The following is a 20,660-nucleotide window of genomic DNA, read 5'->3' as shown; positions in this document are numbered from 1 at the left end:
GATTCATAGATTTAGCCAACATCCTAATTTTTTTCCACATTCCCTTTCTCATTTCTACACTATTGTATCCATATACCACAGTCATAGCACAACAGACATTAGTGCTAGTAACATTATGTGACGACCCGGCTGGTTGTTTTAAGAATTTACGCCCCGATCCCCTATTAACTGTTTTCCCAAAGTTTATTTCTGCTAAATTGATTTGCCGGGATGTTCGATTTTGAGTTTCGGAGAGTTTTAGGACACTTAGTCCCTAAATGAGAGCTTAAGTGTTGGAGAATTGACCGTAGTCGAAACAGTGTGAAGACGGCCTCGGAATGAAAATCATATGGTTCCGTTAGTTCCATTGGGTGATTTCGGGCTTAGGGGCATGTTCAGATTGAGTTTTGGAGGTCTGTAGCAAATTTAGGCTTGAAATGCCGAACGGTCGAATTTTGAAGTTTCTGGTTCGATAGTGAGATTTTGATCCAAAGGTCGGAATGGAATTCCGGAAGTTGTAATAGCTCCGTAGTGTTGAATTTGACGTGTGTACAAAATTTCAGGTCATTCGGACGAGGTTTGATAAACTTTTTGATCGAAAGCGTATTTTTAGAGTTTTTGGAATTCTTAGGCTAGAATTCGATGAAAAATAGGTGTTTTGATGTTGTTTTGAGCATTCCGAAGGTTGGAACAAGTTTGAATGGATTTATGAAATATGTTGGTAGGTTTGGTTGAGGTCCCGGGGGCCTCAAGGTGATTTCGAATGGCTAACGGAAAGATTTTTGAAGTTTGAAGTTTTCAGCTGTTATCTATCATAACCACACCTGTGGTTTGGTCTCCGCAGGTGCGCCGCCGCAAAAGCGGCTCAGAGGTTGCAAAAGCAGAAATGAGGTAGGGTCCAGAAACGGCAGAAGCGGCATAAGGAACCGCATCTGCGTGACAGCAGATGCTGAATTTGAGGTCGCAGGTGCGAGATTGGGCGTTTAAGTGAAAACCGTAGAAGCGGTTCCCCAACCATAGAAACGGCATCGCAGATGCGATTATTTGACCGCAGATGCGGAAATAGCTAGGTAGATATATGAAAATTCGAGCGTTTAGTTTCAAAAGTTGGAAATTCAACTTGGAGTTTGGGAGAGGGCGATTTTGGGAGGAAATTGAAGAGGAGATCATTGGATAACAATCCTTTAACCCTTTCTAATTTTATTCCATCAAACTATAGTTAGTTTTATCATTTAATTTCGGTTTAGAGATGAAAATTGGGGAAAAATTGGAAGAAAGTTCGTAGACCTTAAATTCGATTTTTGATTGAGAATTTGACCTTGGATTTGGATAATCTTGGTATGCATGAACTTGTGAGAGCGTGAAGATTCTGAATATATAAATTTTACCTGATTCCGAGACGTGGGTCCGAGGGGTGTTTTGGTCATTTTACCTAATTTTGCGTATTAGCTTAGAATTTAATTGTAGAACCAGTTACTTGAAGTGTTATTTACATTATGAAATTGAATTGAATATATTTGGGCCATTTGAAGTCAAGTACTCGTGGTAAGAGCGTGGTTTTAGATTGATTTTTGAGTCGGGTCGAGGTAAGTGGCTTGCCTAACCTTGTAGAGGGGACCTTTCCCCTTAGGATTTGGTATATTTGGTAATTGAAATGCCTTGTACGTAAGGTGATGAGTGCGTACTTGTGCTAATTGTTGGAAATCCGGTTTTCATTAAGTAATTACTAGTATGTTTCCTTTCCTGTTTTTGTTACTCGCACTATCAAACATGTTGTAGCTTACGAAAGCATGTCTAAGTGATTTAATTGCTTTATTTGCTCAAACTGCCTTACTTGAATTCTGTGCAGCATGCTAGGCTAGAATCACTTGGTTGCCTTAATATGAAAATTGCCATTTCTGTATGTTTTCCTGTTATTGCTGTGTATTTATTTTGGGACTACGGATGTGGGATTCTGGTAGCTCCCCCTTGCCTGTTTATTTTGGGACTACGGATGTGGGATTCCAGTAGATCCCCCTGCACAGTTATATGGGACTACGAGAATGCACCAGGTAGATTCCCCCAGTACTGGGTATTTACATTTGGGACTACGGAATGGGATTCCGGTAGATCCCCGCGCACTGTGAGTTGGACTACGGGACGGGATCCCGGGAGATCCATTAGATATGTACATATGAGATTACAGGACGGTATCCTGAGAGATCCCCGGTTGTTATTTTGGTGCTAAGTCGCATTTCTTTCTGTGTTTTCCCTTGTCTCTATAATAGTTGTTGTTGCCCATTTTATATCTTGTGTTACTTTTACCGCTGTATTTATTTATATTGTTCTGTTCTACACTGTCAAACATTATATTTTATTTAACCTTAGAAGGGCCCTGACCTTCCTCGTCACTACCCGACCGAGGTTAGGCTTGGCACTTACTGAGTACCGCTGTGGTGTACTTATGCCCCTTCTGCGCATGTTTTTCATGTGCAGATCCAGGTACTGCAACTTAATCCTATCACCCTTGAGGTGAGGCGACTGCTCCAACGATTTCGAGGTATATCTGCCGCGTCCGTAGACCGAGGAGTCCCTTTCTATTGTAACTTCTAAACATTTGCCCTTCTGTATTTCTTTTCCTTTTTAGATATTTTGGAGTTAGAGTACTGTGTAGTGATCGTTAGCTTGTGATTCATGGGTTTCCAGGTCTTGGAGATATGTATTGGTTTCTGAGAGTTAAATATTGTGTATGCCGAGCTGCACTTTTAAACATTGTTTTATCACTCTTCATTCTGTTTTAATTTGTTTTTATTTCGCACGTTAGTTATCTTCCGCAATTTAGGCTTACCTGGTCGTAGAGGACTAGGTTCCATCACGATGGTTCATGGAGGGCGAACCGGGGTCGTGACAAGCCAGTTTATTAGAGTCTCACTGATCAGTATGGAGACGTCTGTACTTATCTACTAGAGGCTATGTAACTGTTAGGAAAATTCCACTTCATTTGAGTTCCTTGTCGTGCGATATTTTGACATCACAATTCTAAACTTCTGTCTTCTATTCTCTCACAGATGGTGAGGACACGTGCTACCCGAGATGATCAGGCACCCGCGCCCCCTACTGCAGCCGTCAGAGGCCGAGGCCGGGGTGGAGGCCGAGGACGCGTACGCAGTGCAGCCAGAGCACCTGCGCAAGCTGCCACAGAGGTACCACTAGCAGTTCCAGCCAGAGTCCTGACACCTAACACACCTACTGCTGATACTACTACTCCAGCTCTTCAGGAGACTCTGGCATAGTTCATGAGCATGTACACCACTCTGGCTCAGGCAGGGTTATTTCCCCTTGCTGCAGCTACATCTCAAGCTGGGGGAGGAGCATAGACTCCCGCCGCCCGCACTCCTAAACAACAAGTGCATGTTGAGTAGGTCCTTGAGATTATTCATGTACTGCCTACAGTGCCAGTTCAGCTCGAGGGCAGGGTAGCGGCTTCCGAGGAAGAGCAACTGAGGTTTGAGAGGTTCAGAGGTACAAGCCTCCTGTATTCAGTGGTCTAGCATCGGAGGATGCTCTGGGATTTCTATATGAGAGTTACCGCATTCTCCGTACCATGGGTATATCAGGATCGAGCAGGGTTTCCTTTACTACTTTCTAGCTTCGAGGAGCTGCCTATGAGTTAGACAGTCCGGATAAGGCTGCTTCACTAACTTGGACTCAGTTTTCAGATCTGTTCCTAAGAGAGTAGGTTCCTCAGAGCCTCAGGGACGCATGGCGCACAGAGTTTGAGCATTTGCGCCAGGGTGCTATGACTATCTCATAGTATGCTGTTTGTTGCACTAGTTTGGCTAGGCATGAACCAACCTTGGTTTCTACTTTTCGCGAGAGGGTTCGCCGGTTTATTGAAGGCCTTATTCCCAGAATCAGGTATAGCATGGCTCGTGAGTTGAGATGGATATTTCTTATCAGCAGGTGGTGAGCATTGCTAGGAGGATTGAGGGGATGCATGCTAGGGAGAGAGAGGAGAGGGAGGCTAAGAGGTCTCGAGAGTCAGGCCATTTCTCTAGTGCCCGTGCCCCAGCAACAGGTCGTCATGGTAGGGGTTATATGAGTCGCTCTGTTCATTCATCTCTGCCAGCAGCCAGTGGTATCCCAGCTCCTCCTAGGCCTTAGGAGCCTTATTATGCACCACCGGTATCTAGCACGTCTCCTGCGCGGGTGCTTTCAGAGGTCAGTCCAGCAGACCTGGCCTGAGCAGTCACAACCACCAGGTCCTCCTAGAGCTTGTTTCGAGTGTGGTGACACATGTCATATGGTGAGGGATTTCCCCAGACTTGGGAGGGGTGTACCTCCACAGATTTCTCAGCCACAGCGTGCCCCACAGAGTTCTCAGGCTATGGTTATAGCTCTAGTTGCTACCCAACCTGCTCAGCCAGCTAAAGGTGGAGGTCAGTGAGGTAGAGATCGCCCTAGAGGGGGAGGCCAGGCCAGATACTATGCCCTTCCTGCCCGTACCGAGGTTGTTGCCTCCGATTCTGTCATCATAGGTATTATACTGGTTTGTCACAGAGATGCATCGGTTCTATTCGATCCAATCTCCACTTATTCTTATGTGTCTTCTTATTTTGCTCCACATTTGGGTGTATATCGGGATTCTTTGAGTTCCCCTATTTATGTTTCTACTCCTGTGGGAGATTCTCTTTTTGTGGACCGCATCTATCAATTGCGTTTGGTTGCTCTTAGTGGTTTTGAGACTAGAGCCAATTTATTGTTACTCAGCATGGTAGATTTTGACATTATCTTGGGCATGGATTGGTTGTCGCCCCGTTATGCTATTCTTGATTGTCATGCCAGAACAATGACGCTGGCTGTGACAGATGTGCCGCGTGTTGAGTGGAGGGGTACTTTAGATCACACTCCCAGTAGAGTTATCTCTTTTCTTAAATCTCAACATATAGTTGAGAAGGGGCGTGACGCGTATTTAGCTTATGTGAGAGATATCAGTATTGATACCCCTTCAGTTGATTCAGTTCCAGTAGTACGGGATATTCCCGATGTGTTTCCAGTTGATCTTCCGGGCATGCCGCCTGATAGAGATATTGATTTTGGCATTGATCTGCTGCTAGGCACTCAGCCCATTTCTATTCCTCCGTATCGGATGGCTCCTCCTGAGTTGAAGGAATTGAAGGATCAGTTACAGGAATTGTTTGATAAGGGTTTTATTCGGCCTAGTGTATCACATTGGGGTGCTCCTATCTTGTTTGTGAAGAAAAAAGATGGTTCTATGCGTATGTGTATTGATTATCGCCAGTTGAACAAGGTTACAGTGAAGAACCGTTATCCTTTGCCTCGTATTGATGATCTGTTTGACTAGCTTCAGGGCGCACGAGTGTTTTCTAAGATTGATTTACGCTTAGGGTACCATCAGCTGAAGATTTGAAAGCCAGATATCCCGAAGACTGCTTTCAGGACTCGGTATTGTTATTACGAGTTCCTTGTTATGTCATTTGGTCTGACCAATGCCCCAGCAACCTTTATGCATTTGATGCACAGTGTGTTCCAGTCGTATCTTGACTCGTTCATCATTGTCTTTATTGATGATATTTTGGTGTATTCCTAGAGTCGGGAAGATCATGAGCAGCACCTGAGGACTGTGCTTCAGACTCTGAGAGAGAAGAAGCTATATGCTAAGTTCTCGAAATGTGAGTTTTGGTTGGATTCAGTGGCATTCCTAGGCCACATGGTATTGAGTGAGGGCATTCAGGTGGATTCGAAGAAAATAGAGGTCGTGCAGAGTTGGCCCAGACCATCCTCAGCTACGGAGATCTGCAGTTTCCTTGGCTTGGCGGGTCACTACGTTGTTTTGTGGAGGGATTTTCATCGATTGCAGCCCCTATGACCAGGTTGACCCAGAAAGGTGCTTCATTCCAGTAGATAGAGGAGTGTGAGGCGAGCTTTCAGAAGCTCAAGACAACTTTGACCACAACCCCAATTTTGATATTGCCTATAGGTTCGGGGTCTTATACGGTTTATTGTGATGCCTCGAAGATTGGCCTCGGAGCAGTGTTGATGCAGGACGGTAAGGTGATTGCCTACGCATCCAGGCAGTTGAAGGTACATGAGAAGAATTATCCAGTCCACGACCTTGAGTTAGCTACCATTGGTCATGCCCTGAAGAGCTGGTGTCATTATTTGTATGGTGTTCCTTGTGAGATTTATACTGACCATCAGAGATTGCAGCACTTGTTCAAGCAAAAGGATCTAAATTTGCGCTAGAGGAGGTGGTTAGAGTTGCTGAAGGATTATAATATCACTATTTTGTATCACCCTGGAAAGGCTAATGTGGTGGCTGATGCCTTGAGTCGTCGGGCAGAGAGTTTGGGGAGTTTGGCTTATTTACCTGCATTAGAGAGACCTATGACGATGGATGTCCAGACCCTAGCCAGCCAGTTTTTAAGATTGGATCTTTCGGAGCCCAGTCGGGTTCTAGCTTGCGTGGTTTCTCGGTCTTCCTTATTTGATCGTATCAGGGAGCGACAGTATGATGACCCTTATTTTCTTATCCTCAAGGACAAGGTTCAGCACGGTAATGCTAGAGATATGACTATTGGTGATGATGGGGCATTGAGGATGCATGGTCGGATTTGTGTACCCAATGTTGATGGGCTTCGGGAGTTGATTCTGGAGGAGGTCTATAGCTCGCGGTATTCCATTCATCTGGGTGCCACGAAGATGTATCAGGATTTGAGGCAGTACTACTGGTAGAGGCGGATGAAGAAATATATAATTGGATTGGTAGCTCGGTGCCTCAACTGTCAGCAGGTGAAGTATGAGCACCAGAGACCGGGTGGGTTGCTTCAACAGATAGAGATTCCGGAGTGGAAGTGGGAGCGGATCACCATGAACTTTGTAGTTGGGGTCCCACGTACTTTGAGAAAGTTTGATGTTATTTGGGTGATTGTGGATCGGCTGACCAAGTCCGCTCACTTTATTCATGTGTGTACTACTTATTCCTCGGAGCGGTTGGTGGAGATCTATATTCGGGAGATTGTTCGTTTGCATGGTATTCCGATTTCCATCATTTCAGATAGAGGTACTCAATTCACATCACGGTTCTGGAGAGCCGTTCAGTATGAGTTGGGTACTCGGGTGGAGTTGAGTACATCATTTCACCCGCAGACAGACGGACAGTCCGAGTGCACTATTCATATTCTTGAGGATATGCTCCGTGCGTGTGTTATTGAGTTTGGAGGGTCTTGGGATCAGTTCTTGCCATTGGCGGAGTTTGCTTACAACAACAGCTATCAATCTAGCATTCAGATGGCACCGTATGAGGCTTTATATGGTAGACAGTGTAGATCCCCGGTGGGTTGGTTTGAGCCGGGTGAGGCCAGATTATTGGGCACAGACTTAGTTCAGGATGCTTTAGAGAAGGTTAAGGTGATTCACGATAGATTCTGCACAGCCCAGTCCAGACAGAAGAGTTACGCAGACCGGAAGGTTCGTGATGTTTCCTATATGGTTGGAGGGCGGGTTCTGCTTCGGGTTTCGCCTATGAAGGGCGTTATGAGATTTGGGAAGAAGGAAAAGTTGAGTCCAAGGTTTATTGGCCCTTTTGAGATATTGAGGCATGTTGGGGAGGTTGCTTATGAGCTTGCTTTACCTCCCAACTTGGTAGGAGTTTATCTGGTATTTCATGTTTCGATGCTTCGGAGGTATCACGGTGATCCGTCGCACGTGTTGGATTTCAGTTCAGTCTAGTTGGACAAGGATCTATCTTATGTTGAGGAGCCAATGGCAATATTGGACAGGCAGGTTAGAAAGCTGAGGTCAAAGAACATTGCTTCGATAAAGGTTCAGCGGCGGGGCCAGCCGGTCGAGGAGGTGACCTAGGAGACCGAGTAAGATATGCGCAGCCGTTACCCTTATCTTTTCACTACTTCGGTATGTCTCTATGCTCGTTCGAGGACGAACGAATGTTTAAGTGTAGGAGGATGTGATGACCTAGCCGGTCGTTTTAAGAATTTACGCCCCGATCCCCTATTAACTGTTTTCCCTAAGTTTATTTCTGCTAATTTGATTTGCCGGGATGTTCGGTTTTGAGTTTCGGAGAGTTTTGGGACACTTAGTTCCTAAATGAGAGCTTAAGTGTTGGAGAGTTGATCGTAATCGAAACAATGTGAAAACGACCTCAGAATGAAAATCCGACGGTTCCGTTAGCTCCATTGGGTAATTTCGGGCTTAGGGGCGTGTTCGGATTGAGTTTTGGAGGTCCGTAGCTAATTTAGGCTTGAAATGCTGAAATGTCAAATTTTGAAATTTCCGGTTCGATAGTGAGATTTTGATCCGAGGGTCGGAATGGAATTCCGGAAGTTGAAGTAGCTCCGTAGTGTTGAATGTGACGTGTGTGCAAAATGTCAGGTCATTCAGACGAGGTTGTCACACCTCCTTTTTCCGTACCCGAGAGGGTACAAGGGAGTTTTTCCAATTAAAGGACAATCGAAACGGGATTGGTTTGTTTATTTCAGAGTCGCCACTTGGGAGTTTTAGGGTGTCCCAAGTCACCAATTTTAATCCCGAATCGAGGAAAAGAATGACTCCATATTACAGTCTGCGTACCAGAAATCCGGATAAGGAATTCTGTTAACCCGGGAGAAGGTGTTAGGCATTCCCGAATTCCGTGGTTCTAGCACGGTCGCTCAACTGTTATATTCGGCTTGATTATCTGATTTTATACAAATATGAACTTATGTGCAAATTTTAACTTTTTACCGCTTTCATAATTGTTATTATTATTTTCTACAAGGAATTGCAACGTTGTGAAAATATATCCCGAACCGCGTTACAATCAATGTACCCGTGGTCGTCGACACATTTTGACTCTATTGAGATTTGGATTTGGGTCACATCAATGTGCACCCGTGTTTAAGAAGGTTAAATTATTAAAGGTGCGCCTAAAGCAACTAGCGTATTGTTATTTTGGGAAGGCCGTAAAATTCGCTAAACGGCCTGTCCCGAATTCTAAGTATTTTAATATATACATTTAGAGGGCCCCGCAGCTTGTGCATTTTTGTTTGTCGAGGCTCGTCTCATTTTTATTTAAAAGGATAAACCTACAGTGACTATATTTTCCTATTAAGTTCGTCTCTAAAATAAAAGAAAATCTCTTAATTAATTACATGCTAAAAACGTAACTTATTAATTATTAGTTTACGGCTAATGCGAATGGAAAATTGCGACCGAGTTTGTACAAAGAAAAACTGCTTTCATTCTATATTCTATTATTCAATAATACTAAAACGTGAGATTGACACACCATAATATCAAAACAGATTAACTATTCTTTGATTAATTTAAACTAACATTATTAGATGAAGAAGTTATACATATGTGACATCGTTACTAATTTAATCAATCAACTACATTTTTATACAAAGAAAAGAAAATTATATTCAACCACAAATCTAAACAGGAGGAATTCAACAGGAACAAAGCCTGATTAATATTTCATTTTTGCTTCAAGCCGAGATTGTACAAATGTGTACCTGGAAACAGCAGTACAAGAACAAAAGAAGGAGAAGTCAGCAGCAGTAATAACACAGCAACAGCAGATTCAGCAACACCGCAAACCAGTACAGTAGGAATAGCAGAAAACCCAGGAGACTATAAACGACTCCAAGTATAGAGAAGAAGTAAAAGGCAGGAAGGTTCTGACTATTTCAGATCTTAAGCGAGGCAATGAAGCAGTAACTATTCTTTTTCAACTTCAAAACTCTCCAAAATGAATTCTGCCCCTGTATATTCAGTGTATCCAGAATGTATATCGGGTGTATACTTCTCACTCCGCCCCCTCTTTTTTTCTTCTCTCTATCTAGTTTTTCCTCTTTTTTTTCCACCCCTTCTTCCTAAATTTTCTCTTCTATTTATAGCAAAATTTTCGAAATTTTCAGATTTGTTTTTTTATTATTTTATTATTTTTTTAATTAAAAGAAATCCCACTTACAAATTGCTTTTATTTTTTTAGAAAAAGAAATCCCACCTTTATTTACTTTTATTTTTAAAATTCCAACTTTAATTACTTTATCTTATTTAAAATCCCACTTTTTATTTTTTTTAAAAGAGAATCTCACTTTATTTAACTTTTCTTTAAAAAACAAACCACTATCTTTTCTTTTTCTTTTAAAAATGCTACTTTCAATTACTTTAAATTTTTTAAATTTTCAGATACCTTTATATTTATTTTTTAATTCCAACCTTATTTTACTTTTAAATTTTTTAAAACTTTTTACTTTTTTTAAATTTTCTACATTCTTTTACTTTTTTTTATTTTTTTATTTTTTTATTTTTTTTAAAATCATTTCCGAAATTACTATATATATATATATATATATATTTTTAAAATAAAAATAATAAATAAAATAAAATATTTTCGGATTTTTTTATATATAAAAAAAACAAAAAATAAAACTATTAATAGTGATAATTCACTTTTTATTTTTTATTTTTTTGGTTTTGTTTTGTGTTGGACAAAAATGAAGAAGGGGTGTTGGGTTAATGGAGCGGACCGGATCGACCCGGTTTGAAACGGACCGGGTCATGGGGAAAGTTGGGCAATTATTTGGGCCTGTGGTTTGAAATTGAAGAAGTGGCCCAATCCGATTTTTCTTTGTATTTTTGTTCTCTTTTCTTCTTTTATTTTTCTAAAACTAAATTATAAAAGTACTTAAATTATTATTAAGAACTAAATTAAGTTATAAAAGCGCAAATTAACTTCCAATAACAATTAACGCACAATTAAGTAATAATTAAGCATAAAATTGTTCATTTGGACATTAAATGCTAAAAATACAAAAGATGCCTATTTTTGTATTTTTTATTAATTTAACAAATAAACATGCATAGACAAACATACAAATAGTTACACAAAATATCACAAAAATTGCACACCAAAAAAAATTATTTTATTTTTGAATTTTTTGGGAGTAATTCTCATATAGGGCAAGAATCACGTGCTTACAGAGGTTTGTTAGACTTTTTGATCGAACGCTTATTTTTAGAGTTTTTGGAATTCTTAGGCTGGAATCCGATAAAAAATAGGTGTTTTGATGTTGTTTTGAGCATTCCCACGGTTGAAACAAGTGTGAATGGAGTTATGGGATATGTTGGTAGGTTTGGTTGAGGTCTCGGGGTGATTTCGGATGGGTAACAGAAAGATTTTTGGAGTTTGAAGTTTGCAGCTTCAGCTGTTATCTATCATAACCGCACCTGCGGTTTGGGTCCCGCAGATGCTTCGTCGCAGAAACGGCTCAGAGGTCGCAGAAGCGGAAATGAGGTAGGGGCCAGAAACCGCAGAAGCAGCATAAGGAACCGCATCTGCGTAACCTCAGATGCAGAATTTGAGGTCGCAGGTGCGAGATTGGGCTTTTAAGTGAGAACCGCAGATGCGGAAATCGCTGGGCAGAAATATGAAAATTCGAGGGTTTAGTTTTAAAAGTTGGAAATTCAACTTGGAGTTCGGGAGAGGGCAATTTTGGGAGGAAATTGAAGAGGAGATCATTGGGTAACAATTCTTTAACCCTTTCTAGTTTTATTCCATCAATCTATAGTTAGGTTTATCATTTAATTTTGGATTGGAGATGAAAATTGGGAAAAAATTGGAAGAAAGTTCTTAGACCTTGAATTCGACTTTTGATTGGGAATTTGACCTTGGATTTGGATAATCTTGGTATGCTTGAACTCGTGAGAGCGTTAGGATTCTGAAAATATAAATTTTACCCCATTCCGAGACGTGGGCCAAAAGGGCATTTTGGTCATTTTACCTAATTTTGCATATTAACTTAGAATTTAATTGTAGAACCAGTAACTTGAAGTGTTATTTACATTATGAAATTGAATTGAATAGATTTGGGCCACTTGGAGTCGAGTACTCGTGGCAAGAGCCTGGTTTTAGATTGATTTTTGAGCCGATTCGAGGTAAGTGACTTGCTTAACCTTGTGTGGGGGACCTTTTCCTTTAGGATTTGATATATTTGGTAATTGAAATGCCTTGTACGTGAGGTGACGAGTGCGTACTTGTGCTAATTGTTGGAAATCTGGTTTTCATTAAGTGATTACTAGTATGTTTCCTTTCCTGTTTTTATTACTTGCACTATTAAACCTGTTGTAGCTTAGGAAAGCATGTTTAAGTAATTTAATTGCTTTATTTGGTCAAACTGCCTTAACTGAATTCTGTGCAGCATGCTAGGCTAGAATCACTTGGTTGCCTTAATATGAAAATTGTCATTTCTGTATATTTTCCTGTTGCTGCTGTGTATTTATTTTGGGACTACGAATGTGGGATTCCGGTAGCTCCCCCTTGCCTGTTTATTTTGGGACTACGGATGTGGGATTCCGGTAGATCCCCCTGCACAGTTATATGAAACTACGGGAATGCACCCGGTAGATTCCCCCAGTACTGAGTATTTACATTTAGGACTACGGAACGGGATTTCGGTAGATCCCCGCGCACTATGAGTTGGACTACGGGATGGGATCCCAGGAGATCCATTGGATATGTACATATGGGACTACAAGACGGTATCTTGGGAGATCCCCGGTTGTTATTTTGGTGTTAAGTCGCATTTCTTTCCGTGTTTTGCCTTGTCTTTGTAATAGTTGTTGTTGCCCTTTTTATATCCTGTGTTACTTTTACTACTATATTTATTTATACTGTTCTATTCTACACTGTCAAACTTTGTATTTTATTTAACCTCAGTAGGGCCCTGACCTTCCTCGTCACTACCCGATAGAGGTTAGGCTTGACACTTACTGAGTACCGCTATGGTGTACTCATGCCCCTTCTGCGCATGTTTTTTATGTGCAGATCCAGGTACCGCGACTCAATCCTATCACCCTTGAGGCGAGGCGACTGCTCCAGCGACTTCGAGGTATATCTGCCGCGTCCACAGACCGAGGAGTCCCTTTCTATTCTAACTTCTAAACATTTGCCCTTCTGTATGTCTTTTCCTTGTTAGATATTCTGAAGTTAGAGTACTGTGTAGTGATCCTTAGCTTGTGATTCATGGGTTTCCAGGTCTTGAAGATATGTATTGGTTTCTGAGAGTTAAATATTGTATATGCCGAGCGACACTTTTAAACACTGTTTTATCACTCTTCATTCTGGTTTAATTTATTTTTATTCTGCACTTTGGTTATCTTCCACAATTTAAGCTTACCTGGTCGTAGAGGACTAGGTGCCGTCACGATGGTTCATGGAGGGCGAACCGGGGTCGTGACACATTACAATGTATAAACTAAGCATCAGTTAGTCCTACATCCACATGCCAAATGTTCTTGTCAAACAGGATCCATATTCTACCATTAGCTGCTTGATCATAGTTATGCACTAATTCCCAGTGTTCTGCAATCTTAGGGGCAATTACAGAAGCTTTATGATGTTTAATTCTGGTCTCCACTAATCCAGCTAGAGAAATATGTTTGTCTTTGATGTATTTAACTAACTCCTTCTGTTTATATCTTTGATTTTCCCCCCTTACATTCCACATAAGCATTGTCATTTGGATTGTTCATTTGTACTACCTCTATCTGGTGGTTGTTTATCCTCTTGTCCTCCTGTTAGAATTCCAAATGCGTTTTGTGTGGCAACTGAAAAATCCACACCAGTCACAGCATTTCTAGAATTTGTAACACTAGCTTTTTTCCCCTTCAAACTATTCTCTTTCCCATTCTTCTGAGTAGAATCCTGTGTTTCTATCAATGCTTTCCCATTCTTGCTGCTAGGAGATTTGTTTTGTTCCATAACCTGTACTATTTCCATACTTTTTGTCATAGTATTTTCAGCAACTTCCTGTGCCACATTTATGTTCTGTGTTAATAGCCCCTTACTTCTCCATTCTTTAGCTGGTTGTTGGGCTCTTCCATTTGCTTTCTGCATTTTTTGTTGTTTTCCTTGCACTTCCTCATTTCGTTTGCAAATATGTCCCATCTGTTGGCAATCTGGACAGAATTCAGGTTGCCATTCAAACCTCACCACATGTTGGTATATCTTCCATGATGGATCCTGTATTTTGACTTCATTTGGAAATGGTTTAGTTATGTTTACTTCAATAAACATCCTGGCAAATGATATTCTCGATTGTTTTACTGTACATTCATCAACAAATAAAGGTACTCCTATTGCACTTCCTAGCCTACTCAGTGAATCCTTACTCTAGTATATCATATGCAAGTTGGGGAAAGAGACCCATAGAGGTATCTCTTTAAGGAAGGTTGCATCAAATTCAGCATCAGGAGACCATCTCTTCAGGATTATAGGTCTGTTGCTAATCGTGTAAGGTCCTCTATAGAGAAATTCCTTCAAATCTTCTCCCTCTTTGAATTTAGCAATGTAGTATCCCCTGTCATGCCAAAATAAGTCAGAGCATGTGGTAGTCCAGTTTTGACTTATGAATCTCTTCATATGATTGTACCTAGGGATTTCGCCAATAACAGCAACTATCAGAGAATGTTTCCACTTATCAGCTTCCTTCCCCGTCTCCGTTGGATCTAATTGAATAACTACACTCCCATCCACTATCGTCGGTGGAATGTAAGACAGAGCAAGGCTATCAGATGCCATCCGATTCCTAGCAAACAAATTAACCCACACAATCCGATTCCTAGCAAACAAATTAGCCCACAGGAGCTACTGGATCCTTATTAGCTTCCAAATTTTGTGAATTTTCATTTGCATGTACAATTGATTGAGCTTTTTCTATGATCGTTACATTCGAAGATGAAGGCACACAATCATTCTGAATTTTACTCTTTCCATTATCATCCTTACTCATTCTATTGTCCTTAACTACTTCTGAATTCATAAAATTATTCACAGTAGAGATGTTACCATTCGTTTCTACCACTGATGCTACCACCGATGTCGTCATTTGTGATTTCTGTGAGATTACTAGTGTTGATGGAGATGAATTCGATGTAAGTGAGCTTCCTAGAACTAGTATCTGCGTCTTCCTTGCTCTTCCTGGTCCATTACCCTTGCCTTCGCCGTTGACAACCTCTTTCCCCGCCAAACGTAACCGCCGCTTGGAGAAGATCATCAATGAAGCGCAGAGAGGAAACTTCTAGAGAGAGAAATATTATGAATTTTTTTTCATGTTATGGAAGTAGCAGAGGCTTAAGCCACTTTTTCATGTAAAGATAAAATTAGAACAAAAACGCATTTAAAAATCCAAAAAAACTCCTGTATAATTTGCTGGAGTTCGAATTTTTATATATGAGATTCCAACATAATGTGTTGGAGTTCCAACATAATGTGCTGGAGTTCCAACATAATATGCTGGAAGTTTACAGACAGGAGCTCCATAATTCAGCATATTATGCTGGAACTTTTCGTGTTTCAGCTAAAATAGTAGCTATTTTTTAATAATTTTGCAAACACTAGTTATTTTTTAATTACAATCCGAAAATTGGCTAGTCCATACTATTTTCACTAATAAAAGAGATTTGCATAAATAAGCCCAAATGGAGACATGGTCAAAAAATAAAGCCCATCCAAGAATGTGTAAACGGCTGTAGGAGAAGTAAATTGAATAGTTAAGACTATGCAAATCTTATGGAAGCATCTCAATCTAATAATTAAGTAGCTATTCCTTCGGACCTTGAAGGATTTATGAAGTTTGTAAGAGATACCATGCAACCTGTATGAACAAAAATTAGTATGTATTATGTAACTTGTATTTTGGCACATCTTGATTAGTTTCTTTTTCTTCTCAATGGTGGTATTAGCACCTTGTTGTGCTCATTCCCTAGGGGGGAGGAAGACTAAGAAAGATATTGTCATAGTTTTTTAATGCTATAATAAAATTACAAGGCATTGCTTTGAATATCTCTTTACAATATTTTTGTCTTTAAATTTGAATTAAAATATTTAGGTCACAATTTTATTATAAATTTACAAGGCATTGCCTTATATATTTTTTTAGCATCTTTTTGTTTCTAATTTCTGTTTAATTTTTTTTTAAAAAATAATATTTAGCCATTGGGCCCATTTAGCCTGCGAACCCGGCCCGTTTAGCCCGGGACCATGAGTTCATGGGCCCGATCCCAGGTCGGTTCCTATAAAAAGACCGTTTTGCCCGGAACCGGTAAGCCCGATTATTTAAGGACCAGCCCAGAATCGGGACCGAGACCGTTTAGACCGGCCCACTTGGTCCGTTTAGGGCCCGGACAGGCCCACATGCCACCCCTAATTTGAATTATTAATATCTCTATTATTAAAAGCACTCTCTATAGACAAAAAATAAGTATTTTTAAGTATGTATCTTTCAAAAATTTTAAACAGGAAATGACAACAAATTATTGAATTAGACGTTAGACCAAGTTTTTGGTGGAAAAATGGTGTTTGTTTAATTTTAGTTTAAATAATATTAAACTGAGATGAAATTTAATTGGAGCGTCACATATAATGAGAATCAGCCCAAATTTTTGGGGTTGATGTGTATTTGTTGTAGTATTCCCAGTTAAGATTTACAGCAACAATAGCTCAAAAATGATATACTTATAAGCGAAAGAAGCCTTAGTTTATAAGAAAAAAGTTAATCAAATCAATATATTTCTCTATCAAAATGAATCACTTGCAAGTTCTCGCCAATTTTGCACAGTTCTCACAGAATCTGAGTGCCTTGCAAATCTTACATAAGATATAATCTCTCTTAATTGAATACTTATTTTATTTATGTGCATCTCCATCTTCAACAACAATTAATATTAAAGGTAAATGAAAAATAATAATTAATTTTGTCTTAAACTTCTAAAATGACAAATAATTTAAGACAACTATTTTTAGAAATCACGATATATAATTTGAGACGGAGAGAATAATTCAGTAATCATAATTGCAAAATTTAAAAAATTTGGATAAAAAAATTGGAAAGAAATGGACTTGAATAACTAATACTCCGTAGAACTTGCACAAATGGAGGTGAAATTTTTATGACTGTCCCTTTTTGTATCAACTATTTACTTCTTTTTATTTCTTTTGCAACTAATGGATCTTTTAAGCTACGGTCTAAAGATCTTTTTCTGAATGAACGAAAAATCTTATGAGAAGAATGAAGATTACGGTTTAAAATTTTGTACGTTATTACAAATGTTAGATTATACAGAAACTTTCAGAAATCACTATGTTTTTGTGGTTATTAGCTAGTTGTAGCTATCTGTTACTATATTACTTCTTATAACTATGTTTTCAGGTTTTTTAGAACGTATTCGATGTATTTAAGCTACTGTATTCATGAATACAGTAGAATTTTTCGACGTGAAACAAGGGATTACAGCTAGACAGATTATTGTATTCGACTGTATTCACGCGTGAAACAGGGGATTACAGCTAGATAGATTATTGTATTCGACTGTATTCACGATATGTATTTGTGAATACAGTGACGTTAATAGCGCAATTCATGGTCTATTCAGCTGTTTTTTAAAACGGAAAGTGAATAAATTAACACAATAGACTCCTAATATAACTCAAACTCAATTATAATACACAAAATTTGTATTTTCAGTTATAAAAAAGATTCTAAATCTAAAAACAATCCAAAAACATAGCAATCTTTAGAGAAATTATATAATACATCTGAATACATAAATTATATTAATTTAAAAAACATATGAATACATTCATGGAATATAGCGAGACAGTGAATACAATGAAATACATGGAATACAACGAGATACATTGAAATACAATAAAAAAAGGTAACAGACTTTTCAAGTTGTTCAGCCCCAAACTCCGTCGTCTTTGTTCAAGAATAACTCTTATGTCCTCTCGTCGATAGCAAATTTCGAACCCCCATTGTCAGCCCCAATTTACCCTATCTCAAATTTCGACATAGATACAAAACATAAGACATTGATTTCTAAACACCAACTTCCCAAACGTATAACTCACACCCTCCAAATCCCACCAAAACTCCACCAATTTTGCCCAAACCCGAAACCCCATCCACCACCGCGCCTCTTTTTAGGCCAGCCTCAAACTCAAAGCACGATGTTATTGTTGGTGATATCGCGACTTACCTTCGGCTCACCGGAGTCCGTGGTCTCGATTAACAATAAGAAAATCTTACTCGAAATTCACATTGCTATCGAGTTGGCACTCGGGCACTTGAATCCTGAAATTGGTAATTCCTATGAAATAAAATTTGCACGTACACAGAAGATGGTAATCTAAGGCAAAATTGTTTTGACTTTTTGATAGTAACGGTGTCATTCTTCTTGAGATGGAGTATCATGGTTGTATTCATGGAGAAAGACTGGCGTTGAGAGAGAGAAGGGGTGAAGAAAAATCTGAAAGAATGAGAAAGAAAAATAATACAAAGTGTATTTTATGGCTTAAGACTAAGAGATGACCATAAATAGATATTTGGATATAAAAACCAAAAGATAGCTATGAGATATTTTAAAAGGGTATTTATTTAAAATAAATAAGGTATCAACCTTTACTAAAGGAGGTAGAAATTCCTAGATTATATTGTAATATATTGTGAGCCAACTGAAAATTATACGAGCAAAAGTAGGCCCAAATCTAACACTATACGGAATGGGTAATTTCCCGCACAATTTTCCAAAATAGGACAAAATTTAAACAGTGGCCTAATTGGGGTTGGGTGGGTGGGTGGGTGGGGTGGGGGTGGGGGGGAATCAGAAATAGCCTTATGTACCATTGGTAATTAAAAATAGTCACAGTTTTAAAAATAATCGAAATTTAGCCACTTTTTCATGTAAAGATAAAATCTGAACAAAAACACATTTAAAAATCCAGAAAAATTCATGTATAATTTGATGGAGTTCGAATTTTTTATACATGAGATTCCAACATAATGTACTGGAATTTCATAATGTGTTGGAGTTACAACATAATATGCTAGAAGTTTATACGCAGGGGCTCCCTAATCCAGCATATTGTGCTGGAACTTTTCGTGTTTCAGCTAAAATAGTAACTATTTTTCAATAATTTTGCAAACGCTAGCTATTTTTTAATTACAATCCGAAAATTAGCTAGTCCATGTTATTTTCACTAAAGAAAGAGTTTTGCATAAATAAGACCAAATGGAGACATGGTCAAAAAATAAAGCCCATCCAAGAATGTGTAAACGGCTGTAGGAGAAGTAAATTGAATAGTTAGACTATGCAAATCTTATGGAAGCATCTCAATCTAATAATTAAGTAGCTATACCAAACATTTGGAACCAAATAATCGGTTTTGGTGCTTACTATGACCGAGGTCCAAACGCTTTGAAACATGAGAATAATTGAAGCATAAACAGTGCATAATTAACTAAGTTTATAATTAATTGTAATAGTGGGTTAGCCAGTCTTAATCATTCTCGGATTCTAATTATTGTTAGCTTCATAATTCTCAACTATCAAGTGGATGCAGCGTGGGTTGCAGAAGCTTCACTGGAAGTCATGTGCCAGAAATAATTAAACCAAACATCATGATTTTATATCATATAAAAATGACTAATTGTTTACAGAATTATTCAAGATTTATCCAACCGACGTCTAATGGTGGAGAACCCAAATTATTGAAGATTAAATGAAACATATTTAAATGAACAAACATGAATAGTGAGAATTTATATAGTTGATCCCAGATAGTTTGAGATTAGGCATAATTAATTTTTTCGTCCAATCAACAAAAACACGTTTGCTCGGCTTTAGCATTTTATTGCTTAGTCCACTGGAATTTACAGCTTTTACTTATTTGAGATCAATTTCTAGATCTTCAATTTAATTGTCTAACATACATTTCGGTATCATTAGTAGTAATTTCAACCACCACATTTTATCTAAGAGCTTGTTTGGCCAGCTTCGATTCCAAAAGGCCAAAAATATTTTTTTTTTGTCCAAAAAAGCATTTTCGGAAATTTGAGTTGCTTGGCCAAGGCAGAAAAGTGCTTTTGAACAGCAGCAAAATCAGTTTTTCTGCGTAGCCAAATTTTTTAGCTTCTTCCAAGAAGTAGAAAGTTAATTTATCAAGACGGAAATATCCTTAATATAAATTTATATTTTTCAAATTTTTCCTCATTAATTTAACCTTTTTTTTTTATTTCGACCATCTCTTTTGTTCTTTTTTATTTTTATTTGATATTTTCACAATATTTTTATCCTCCTTCTCCTATTTCGCTTTGGAATAGTCTCTATACTATAAATACATATCTTCTTCATCTTTTGTCATTTCTTCTTTTCTTCGTCTCCATTCCTCTTCGAATAGAATTAGGGATAAAATTATTGAGAAATGTTATCATGTATAAGAGAAGTTTCTCTTTATTTCATGGTGAATTTTTTTATATCTATTGATTGTTACGGAGTAGATTTTTAATTTATAGTGAATGATATTTTGATATATTTAAATAATCATGTAAACAACAAGTTATTATACTAGATATACAATATAATGTTTTTGGTATAATAATATTTTATATTGATTAAAATGTTTAACATATATTTTTTACTTTATGTTTTATATTTTATTTGAATAAAAATAAAAAATTAATTAAATTCTCTTATTAATAAATATATTTAAATTTATTTCTCTATTTTAAATAATAATAATTACATACTTAATCTTAATAATGTCCTTTTTATAATTTGACAATCAAAAGTGTTTTTTGAAAAAATTGGCCAAATACAATTTGCTTATCAAATAT

Source organism: Nicotiana sylvestris, chromosome 6 (genome assembly GCF_000393655.2).
Source record: "Nicotiana sylvestris chromosome 6, ASM39365v2, whole genome shotgun sequence".
NCBI classification, from domain to species: domain Eukaryota; kingdom Viridiplantae; phylum Streptophyta; class Magnoliopsida; order Solanales; family Solanaceae; genus Nicotiana; species Nicotiana sylvestris.
The sequence above is the reverse complement of the archived record's forward strand: the minus strand, read 5'-3'. Positions refer to the sequence as shown.